The sequence below is a fragment of the Rhinopithecus roxellana genome, chromosome 17, assembly GCF_007565055.1.
Source record: "Rhinopithecus roxellana isolate Shanxi Qingling chromosome 17, ASM756505v1, whole genome shotgun sequence".
In the NCBI taxonomy this organism is placed as follows: Eukaryota; Metazoa; Chordata; class Mammalia; order Primates; family Cercopithecidae; genus Rhinopithecus; species Rhinopithecus roxellana.
This window is the reverse complement of record NC_044565.1, coordinates 21,438,389-21,449,727: the sequence shown is the minus strand read 5'-3', so window position 1 is coordinate 21,449,727 and position 11,339 is coordinate 21,438,389. Positions and strand designations below refer to the sequence as shown.

At 43.7% G+C, this 11,339-nt stretch overlaps 1 pseudogene; it reads left to right on the top strand.

The window, feature by feature from the left end:
• The first annotated feature begins 10,572 nt into the window (after positions 1-10,572).
• LOC104665948 lies at positions 10,573-11,043 on the top strand (annotated as a pseudogene).
• Positions 11,044-11,339: the final 296 nt, after the last annotated feature.

Sequence of the window (11,339 nt, the reverse complement as noted above, 5' to 3'; positions counted from 1 at the left end):
TTGACGGAGGACTGTAGCTCCCAAAAGTCAGGTTATCGGTGGACAAGAGCTCAGACTTAAGATGGACCTGGGACTGATAGTGGAGAAGCAGGCTAAATATGGATCAATTCAAGAGCTGTATTTGTCAGGCTTCTCCAGAGAAACAAAGCCAGTAGGACAGATATAGATATAGATACAGTTATATAGATATAGATATAGATATAGATACAGATATAGATATAGATATAGATATAGATAGATAGATAGCTATAGATATACATCGAGATAAAGAGAGAGAGATTCATTATAGAAATTGACTCATGTGATTATGGAGTTTGAGAAGTTCCACCATCTGCCATCTTCAAGCTGGAGAACCAAAAAAGCCAGCAGGGTAAGTCCTGAGCTGAGTCTGAAGGCATGAGAAGCAGGAGCACTGATGTCCAAGGGCAGGAGAAGATAGCTGTCCCAGCTCAAACAAAGAGTGGGCAAATTTGCCCTTCCTTTGTCTTTCTGTTCTATTCAGGCCCTCAACAGATAGGATGATGCCGTCTCATGTCAGTGATCTTCTTTCCTCAGTCCATCAATGCAAATGCTAATCTTTTCTGGAAGTACCCTCATAGGCATACCCAGAAATAATATTTACCAGTCATCTGGGCATCCCTTAGCCCAGTCAAGCTGACCCATAAAATTAACCATTACAGAAGTGGATATGAGAAGGTCCACTCTTCCTGAAATACACTCAGAGATGGAGAATGGATTGGGAGTAGGTCGATGCTGCTGTGATGTGGACTGGGACCAGGCACTGAGAGGACATATGGGTATAATATGTACATATGAGAGAGAGACTGAGAGCCCAGAGTGCCTTTGCGGTATAAGGTGGCCAAACACAAATTAAAAGTGAAATCTGACAAATGGAGGATTTCAAGTGCTTATCAAAAGACATTCTTTCACTGAGAGCCTTTTACAGAATTCAATCATACCTAAAAATGGAAGCAAAGCAAGCACTGAAGAAAAAAAAAAAAAAAAAACTTCCTGTGTCCACATGATAAGATATCAGGGCTTTCCAGGAAGACTAGAAATCCTAGGCCCATAGAATACTAATGTGGAAAGCAGCTATCAAAATGGCTGACAAAATCCTGGTAAGTGGCACATACAAGCTGAACGCATATAAGAAAGGTATGTAACAGCTTTGGACTTAAAAAAAAATAGAGACATGAAATTAAATGAAACGCTGCTGGAGCATAATGTCCTAACTGCAACCAAAGCTGCCTCAACTTCTCTGTCACCTGCAAGACTACTTCCTGGAGGTCTGTTCTGTAACCAACCAAAAGTAAATAAATAAACTAGGACTGAACCTGTATATACAAGAGAAGACAGAGTCTTTGTGTCTGTGTGTGGGTGTGCATGCACAAAAATAAAATGTAGAAGCACGTAAATATATTTGCAAGTCAGAATGTTGTTCCTGTTGGTTTTTATGTAAATTTTTCTCCTTTATTCATTCACTCAATTAACATGTATTGAACACTCAGTAGGTGCCCGGCACTCTCCTGGGCAGCTTCTCATAGGCACAATTATTTCTCAGAACTCTGCAAGGTGTACAAACCCTCTTTTTTCCAGACAGAAAAACCAAAGCTCAGTGAGATTAAGTGACTACCTACTGTTGCAGCTACTAAGCGGCTGAGGATTTAGAGCCAGGTCTCCTGATACAGGGGACGCCAACTTACATGCAAAGGACTTTGGGCTGCAGCCTGCAGGGCAACAATACTCAGCTTCTTTCAAATGATTCCAAATTCAAAACCCTTTCCACAGAACCAGAGCTGCCTAAGTACAAAAATTATATACTATGTTTAAGAGCTCATTTAAGAAACATTTGTGAAATGCCATCTATGTGGCAGGCATACATTTTAACGTCAAGTTCTTATTCTCAAGTTGCTCATAGAGAAAAACATAAGAAAAAATTAAAAATAAAATAATAAAAATGAGCATGGTGTACTAGGCTGAATAACAGAAGTGCTAGAGACAGTATTGACCAAAGTTGACACGATAACTTTAGCTCAGGGGTCAAGAGGGAAAATTACTCATTGAAAACAGTTACAGAAAAGGTGACAATTAAGTTCAGTCTTGATCGAAACATAGGAATTTCCAAAGAGGACCCCAGAAAATATTTTAGGGAGAGGAAAAGCCTTGGTAAAGGCAGAGATGTGTGAAAGCTCTGGGTTGGGAGAATTGCAAGGAGTATTGCTAGGGTGAGATGTGGTGTGAGGAGTGAGATGTGGTGTGAGGGGTGTGACGGGGAATGAGGCCGGTGGAGCAGCTGGGGCTTATGTAAGTGAGGAATCTGAGACATGTATTGAGACACTTTGGATCACTTGGAGCTTGTTTTCGGATGGATCTGAAGGCTGGAAGTAGGTGATTTCTTCCCACATAGGGGCTCACAAACCTCCTGGTAAAAAATGCTTAAACCCTGTCCCCTGTTGGGGTTTGGACATGTGCAAGCATGATTGATATGACCTCAAAAGACAACAGATGGAATAAAGACACTAATAAAGAAGTTTCCATTAAGGAATGAGGAGGCTGGCTGAGTCAAACAGCGCAGTCTGAGGACCAGAGTGGAGTGGGAATCTGGACTTGGTGAGGCGGCCTCTTTCAAACTCTGGTCTAACCCAGGCCTCCAGATCAGCCGGAGCCGTGTTCATTAATTGAAAGGACTGGACCATATATTTATGAGAGTGCACAAACTATTCTGGAAGTTTGTTCAAGTGAATAAGATGGAGGAACAGGTGTTCAGGATTAGAGAGACTTGCTTTTCATTGTTGTATCATTTCATACTGCTGGGATTTTTTTGTTTTTAATCACATACCTGAAGTAGTTATTCTAAAAACTTAAAAAAAAATTATACTTAAAAGAAAAAGTTGTATCACTTACTAAAAATATTTAAGGCCCAAACAACACCAGTATTGAACAATTTCTGAATAAAACAGAAGAAACACCTTTCTCAGTGCACAAGGGCCTTTCTAGGTGTTGAATGGTTTCCTGCACTAGGTTGATTAAAATCTCAGCAGTGGAGCAGATATTTCAGCTCCCCTAGTGAAGACAGTGTCAAGAACAGGGTTCAACTCAGAGCAGTGCTTCTGAAGCCCATCAGAGACAGAGAGAAAGAGAGAGTGTGTCTTATAGTTATTTCCAGCAGGAAGCACAAGAGTTTTCTGCTGTAAAACTTTTGCATTTAGTCTACCTTGCTGGAGGATTCTAAGCAAGTGTCTCCAGAAAGGATCACTTTCCGTTTTAGTCTGAACAAGGAAAGGGGTATTTAGCATGTGCTGTGGGTGTAAGGAGGAACAATAAATGCTGCATGGTGGTAGGAAGCAGAGAACATCATTAGGGGCCCTCCGGGTCTGCAGGCTGCTAGGCAAATCAAGGGGAAAATAGTTCCAGCTGAGAGCAGTATCTCCTGGAGTCTGTCAGATCTGCGGGACTATAGGTCCTGCCTTAGGAAACAACAGTGGTAAATAATAATCGAGAGTGATTTGCATGCACTTGGAAGCCCTGCTGGAGGCTCTCAGAAATGAATAGGGGAAAGTCTGGTTTGGGGGTGAGCATTATAGAGCATACAATAAAGCCAGTCAGGACTCAAATAGTCACACAAATATTAACAAAACTGCACCAGCCTCAAGAAAAAAACTATGGCTTTGCTCCTTAGGACAGAGTTTTTCTGCTTTTTTCTTCTTTAAAAAAATGGTAGATAATTCAAGACTGGCACCTTGAATGTACCCTATTTTTTCTTTTTTTCTTTTTTTTTTTTTTCTTTTTTTGGGGGCGGGGGATGGCGTTTTGCTGTTGTTGCTTGGCTGGAGAGCGATGGTGCGATCTCGGCTCACTGCAACCTCCACTTCCTGGGTTAAAGCGATTCTCCTCCCTCAGTCTCCCAAGTAGTAGGGATTACAGGTGCCCACCATCACGCCCGGCTAATTTTTAGAATTTTTAGTAGAGATGGGGTTTCATCATGTTGGCCAGGCTGGTCTCAAACTCCTGACCCCAGGTGATCCACCCACCTCAGTCTCCCAAAGTGCGAATATACCCTATTTTTTAAGTGCTATGAACCATTAATAAGTTTGGCATCTTTTTGGTAATAATTAATTACCCATGGGATCTCAACAACTGATGGGAAGCACCAGGGTACAAAACATCATAGTTAGAAATGACTTTTACCAGTTAGAAATGTGTTCAGCTTGAAACTGGTAATCAGGAATAAACTTGGGGATGTGATACGGTTTGGATATTTGAGTCTCATGTTGAAATGTGATCCCCAATGTTGGAGGTGGGACCTGGTGGGAGATGTTGGGTCATGGAGGCAAATCTTGATGACTTAGTGCCATCCTCATAGTAACGAGTGAGTTCTGGCTCTGGTAGTTCATGCAAGAGCTGATTGTTTAAGAGTGTGACACCTCCCTCCCTTCTCCTTACCTCTCTATCTCTCTATCTCTTTCTCTCTCTCACTCTGTCTCTCACCATGTGACATGCCTGCTCCCCTTCTGCCTTCAGCCATGAGTAAAAGTTCCCTGAGGCCCTCAACAGAAGCAGATGCCAGCATCACACTTCTTGAACGGTCTGCAAAATCATGAGCCAAAATAAACCTCCTTTCTTTATAAATTACTCAGCTTCCAGTATTCCTTTACAGTGACGCAAAACAGACTAACACAGGGTGTCTGTGGAAAATTCTCAAAATGCTATCAGGGGATGTCTGGATTCTGCGAATTCTGCCTCCTAAATATTTTACCTTCTATCTGTCCCTTCTCTTCTCAACCTCCAAGGCCGGCACCATTACTGCCAGCTCCATGTGACAAAAACAACCTCTCTGGAAGCTACACATATAAGATTTATAGTTCTTACATAAAAATAAGTCCAGCACTGGCTTTATGACTCACAGTAACCATGGGGATCCAGGCTCTTTCCATTCTGATTTTGTGCTGTATGACAGACTGGTTGCAAAGATGCCCATTACCATGGCTTCCATCCTGGAACACAGGTCCATTAATCTGAGTTGGTCATGTGACTTGTTTTGACCAAGAGAATATGGCAGAGTTTCTTTGTGTGATTTCTGAGCCATATCCTCAAGAAGTCTTGCAACATCTGCCCTCACTTTTCTGCCCTGAAACAATCATGTAAGGATGTCCTAGTCTCCTAGAGAAGGAGAAACCAGATGGAAAACAAGGCACCATACATATGATTGAAGCCATCCAGGACCAGCCACATAGATGACCCTATGGCAAGACTTGCAGAAGAACCACTCAGCTTAGCCCAATTCAGAAGGCAGAATTGTGAGGAAATAAACGGTAGTTGCTTCGAGCCACTAAGCTTTTGATGATTTATTGCACTGCAATAAACAAATGAAATACCATCCTTTGTGTTTTTCTTCTATTCTCATGACCAGCAAGATGGCTGCCACATCAAAATCATATCCCAGGGAAAAGAAAGAAGGATAAAGGGCAAAAAGTTAATGCCAGTCAAGTCTATCCTCTTTAAAGCACTTCCTATCAGCTGCACCCAGTAATTTCTGCATATAACTTGTTGGTGAGTATTGGGCCACATGCTATAAAGGAGTCTGAGGAAGTGAACGGGGCACACTACCACCTGAAAAAAGTTGGGAGGTGGATGGATATTCAGTCTAGCAATGAGTACCAGATCAGATCACTGCTATTGGCAAAAAGAGAATCCCCTGAAGGGCTTGTGCATGGAAATAATGCAATCAGAGCTGCATTTCAGAAGGGTATCTCTAGGAGATGAATGATCAGAGGGGGCCAGATCAGAGACAGAGAGATCAGTTAGGAGGTTGACATATTAGTCTTAGCAAAAGATGAAGATCTAACTAAGGCTGTGACAATGGGAATGGAGAGAAGAGGATGTTTGAGGGGGAGCTTCAAACTTGTTTGATGTGAGGAGTAAGGAAGTTTCTACCTGGCTGGGGTGAGTCAGTGAATGGTAGAGCTAAAATGATTAAGATTAATAATACGAAAGGAGAATCCTGTCTGGAAGAAAGACAAGGAGTTCAGTGTATTACAAACACAGAGTTGATTCTTGTTATTTATAGTAACTATATTCTATAGTCACTGCGAATGCTGCATTGTGAATACTGAACCATTGCTCCTGAAGGAAATACAGGGGTAGGTTCTGAGAAGCCTCTAGTCAAAATATTTTCCATCAGTTCATCAATACATAACATTGTGTTATGTGTGTTTTTGTTTAAAGGCATCTTGTTTAATATAGACTGTTGATTCATTAACATTAAATTCACAGCCAGCCTCACTATAGCTCATGCCTGAATGAAGCTTATCTAACATATGTATTTTCTCCATAAGGCACATCACAGCATCCTAGTGCTTAGAAACACTAGACAGCACTTCAGCACTATGATTGGGGGCCATTTTAAACAGTGAAATAACCAAGGAAAAGCATAAAAATGCAAAAAAAAAAAAAAAAAAAAAAAAAGTGGCACTCAATGGACCGCAAAAAGAGCACTTACTTACAGTGTGAGAGCTGAAACGCAAAGTCAGAGCATTACTTTGTTCAGCCTCAGCTGGGAATGTGCTATCAGGTGACTCAAGTTTTTCTCACTCTATGCATGGCCACAAATGACCACAAAAGCATCTTACATATTGATTTGGGGATTACAAATAAATTTTACCTAGTAGGCACATTCCAATTGCAAAATTTGCAAATAATGAGGACTGAGTAACTTGAGCTGCCCACAGGGTCTCCAAAAAGCAATCGAATATACCAGTCTGGAGGCAGGAGATGTAAGTCAGATGGGTAACACCTCTGCCCAAAGCCCAGCAATGCTTCCCTGTCACTATGAGCAACAGCCAAAGTCCTTGTCACAGCTCATAGGACCCTAACATGATCTACTCACCCCACATTTCCATTTGATCTTATTTCCTACTTTTCCTCCCCAGAATTACTCTGCTCTAACCACACGCTTGTCATGTCCTTGAACATGTCAAGAATACAACTCAAGGAATTTGCACTGTAGTTCCCTCCACGTGGATGTTCTCCCCACAGGGAACTGCACGGTTTACCCCCTTGGCTCCTTCAGAGTACTCAACTGCCATCTTCTCGATGAGGTCTACCCAGACCGCCCTATCTACACTTGCAATATCCCCCTGCCCGAGTTGTACGCAGTCCTTCCAATACTGCCCATCCTGCTTTGCGTTACCGTACTTATAATGTACTACATAATTTTCTTATTTTGATTATTGCATATTGTCTTCCCCCATTTCCACCCAGCTACCAGACTGCAAGCCCTATGAAAGCAGCAATATTAGTATGATCTGTTCAGTGTTATATCCCCAGAACCTAGAATAGTGGTGGGCACATTCCAGGTTCTCAGAAATACTTGTTAAATGAATGAATAAGTGAATGGAGGAATTATGAATTGGGCATATAGACCACATTTAATCCACACATAAATACAGGCAAGACCACTCACAGTGAGTAAACTAAGACTCACTGTGTTTACTCAGGTGGTTGAGGACAGAACCCCCGGGAATGCCATGCGAAAAATGAAGCAAGGACAATGAGCCAAGAAAGGAAGCAGCATGCAGAAAGGGACCAAGTGTGAGGTTCAAAGCCAAGGGAATGGGGATTATCAAAGAGGGAGACTTGAACAGTGTAAAATATCACAAACAGGCCAAGCACAATGGCTCAAGCCTGTAATCCCAGCACTTTGGGAGGCCGAGGTAGGTGAATCACCTGAGGGCAAGAGCTCAAGACCAGCCTGGCCAACATGGCGAAACCCCATCTCTACTAAAAATACAAAATGAGCTGGGCATGGTGGTGCGTACCTGGAATCCCAGCTACTTGAGAGGCTGAGGCAGGAGAATCGCTTGAACCCAGGAGGCAGAGGTTGCAGTGAGCCAAGATCGCACCATTGCACTCCACTCTGGGCAACAAGACCGAAACTCCACCTCAAAAAAAAAAAAAAAAAAAAGAAAAGAAAAAATCACAAACAAGTAATTGAGTTGAGAAAGGAAATCTGTTATACATTTATGTGAAAAACAAATTGCTACACATCTTCTACATGCCAGGCATTGCAGGCAGCGGGACAAGCAATGCAAAGATCAGGACTCTAATGATAACGTCAATGCTCCACCCAGGACCCCGGGGTTAACTTTCTGCCATTTTTGCACACCACCCACCTTCGGTATACCTCAGCAGTAAGGACACCCCTCCAGCTACTCAGAAGCTTGTCCATACACACTCACACATAGAAGAGCTGGAATCCTAGGAATTTACTTCCCCCAGGGCAGCCCTTGACCAGTAACCATAGGTATTGGGATACTACAGTCCAACTCCCTGGCCTTCCATGGGCAATTCCAAGGTGTAACTTATATTCCAAAGCTTCCCTTCAGGGTCAGGCTGTAGCTACTGCCCCCAGGATGTTGCCTGAGGACGCCCTCTTGCTGGGTTTCCTCCCTTCCATTGTCCTGCACCTCTACTCCTTACCAGGCTCCACAGGAGCCCTTCCTTAATATATCACTTATGCATGAATCCTAATGTTAGTCCCTGCCTCTGAGGCCTTCAGGTGTCCAGTCTCTAGAAAGGGAGATGGTCAAGAGAAGAGAAAAACACAGTGGGAAAGAATGTGAAAAACACATGGTGCTGGAAGGGAACATGGGAAGGACCCAAGATCAAGACACCCAGGACTCGAGAAGGCTTCCAGGAGACAAGGGAAGCTGTGCTGAGGCAGGACAGACGAATAGGAATCAGTCCAGCAAAGGCAGAGGGCATTTGTGACAGAGAAGGCAATCAGTGTAAAGATCCTGAGAAGAGCAACAGCCGAGCTTAGGGAAATTGCAAACAGATCAGTATGGCTGGAGGGCAGGACACCAGAAGGGCTGGGCAGGCCGTAAGACCACAGGTGGGCACTGGCCACTTCAAATGGCTTAGTAAGCCAGGCTGGGGGATTTGGAGCATCCTGACAGCCTTGAAGTGCCTTTGAGCATCCCTTTGGAAGCAGTAAAAAGAACGGATTAACGCGGGGCAACATAGGAGACAAGAGGACCCATTAGAAAGCTGTTGAAGTAATTCAGTCATGAGACAACAGTGGCCTGAAATAAAGTAGCAGAAGTGGGGCCAGAGAGAGGAAAAGGATTATAACTGAGAGATCAATTGTGATATCAGGAGGGCAAGGCCAGTGAACTGGGCAAGGCAGAAGGCAGACAGAGTAGGTGGGCAAGTTATGTGCAGTAAAGAGGTGGAGATGATGAATAGAGACTATTTTTGAGCAGCTTAACCATAGGAAGAGGGAAATAATTCAGTGTCAAAAAAGGGTTTTGCAGGGGCTGAAGGGGACAGGCTTTAAGATGAAAGAGAACTGGAACTCATTTATAGAGTTACAAGGAAAGTGAGATCCACCCTTCAAAGTTTCTGCCCATTTCTCTCTCTGCCTTTCTCCCTTTTACTTTCCTTTTTACTTAGATGAAGACTTGTTGTTATGTTATCCTTAAGATGGGCACAATAAATTCCAGCAGCAAGAAGATACCAGGACATAAAAACTATATACTTCAGAAGTTCAGACTTAATTCCTGTTCATATATTGCATTGGATAAAATTTGCTTTTTCCAGTCCAGCCCTGGTAAAAAGGCCACAATGGCACAAGCAATCCTGTTACAGCTGCAGAACAGAAGGTGGGAGGAAAAATTCAATTAGAACCATGCCTTCCTCAGCCCGATAATGGGTTTGATATTTGCAGAGGGTTCCCAGGCAACAACCCCTGCCATTCCAGACCCTACAAATTGGGAACGGCTTTTTGTTGCAGGCTGAGAAAGCACCACACAAAAGGTCCCAGGCAGCACAGCTTTTTCAAGTTTGAAGGGTCCACAGCCCAGCCCCATCTGCCTCCTGAAGCATATTCTCCTCTTTTCTTTACCTTCCCACAGATGACACTTCGGACAGCTCTTTTCAGGTAAATCCAAGAGAAAAAGTAAATACTAGGCCTGGTGAAGTAATTTCTCACTCAGGTTTTTCAAAATCCAGAGAGGCTACAGGTTTCCCCAAATATACTACAAAAATCTTTGACTGAGTCTCAAACGGGGGGACTGTTGACAGTGTGAAGGGAAGTGTTTTCCAAGATAATTCACCTGGACATTTGCCTAGGAGTTTTGCAATTTACAAAATAGTTCACACACATAATTTTATTGGATACTCACAACAATACTGTATTTTTCTTATTCTATAGATGAGAAAACAGAGACTCAGGTCTTATCCTTGGACATGTGGTCCATTCGTTGCTCTTTCCACCATTCCACACTGCTTTAAAAAAAAAAAAAAAACAGGATGGCATCTGTTGGGCGGGGCTGCAGGGCTTGTGACGCTGTCCCGCTGAACTTTGTGACGCAGCCACTTGCAGAGACAGGAAGCGGTCGCAGCGCGCCAGGCCCGCCCTCTTCCGCGGCCACCGTGGGAATGGAAACATCTGCCCCACGTGCAGGAAGCCAGGTGGAAACATCTACTCCACGTGCAGGAAGCCAGGTGGTGGTCACAACAGCGTGCCACTCCGCGGCATACCGCGCAGATCCCCTGCGTGTGTCCTCGTGAGACTAGCTCACCAAAATGGCCGTGTCCAGTGAAGGAAACTTTGAGGGAGATATTGAGTCAGTGGACCTTGCAGAATTTGCTAAGCAGCAGCCATGGTGGCGTAAGCTGTTCGGGCCAGAATGTGGACTTTCAGCCGAAAAGTATAGCGTGGCAACCCAGCTGTTCATTGGAGGTGTCACTGGATGGTGCACGGGTTTCATATTCCAGAAGGTTGGAAAGTTGGCTGCAACAGCTGTGGGAGGTGGATTTTTTCTCCTTCAACTTGCAAACCATTCTGGGTACATCAAAGTTGATTGGCAACGGGTGGAGAAGGACATGAAGAAAGCCAAAGAGCAGCTGAAGATCCGTAAGAGCAATCAGATACCTACTGAGGTCAGGAGCAAAGCTGAGGAGGTGGTGTCATTTGTGAAGAAGAATCTTCTAGTGACTGGGGGATTTTTCGGGGGCTTTCTGCTTGGCATGGCATCCTGAGGAAGATAACCTCATTTTAATTGTTCCTGTTTTTTTCCAGCCAGCAGCCTCTATACTCCATCATAGGACACTGAGTCTCTCCTCCTCTTCTCCCATGCCTTCCTCCCTGCTGTGGCAAATCCAAGTGGCTTCTATAAGCATCTGTTGGTACAAGTTAATGTGGCACCATAAGCTTGATGGTGGCAGAAGAGACAATAGTCCTTAGCTCTCCTTCCAGTACACCCCCTACTTGGTCAGTCTGTAGGTCAGCAAGAAGGTTCTTCTACCTCCATGCAAGACACTTAGGAGAACACATC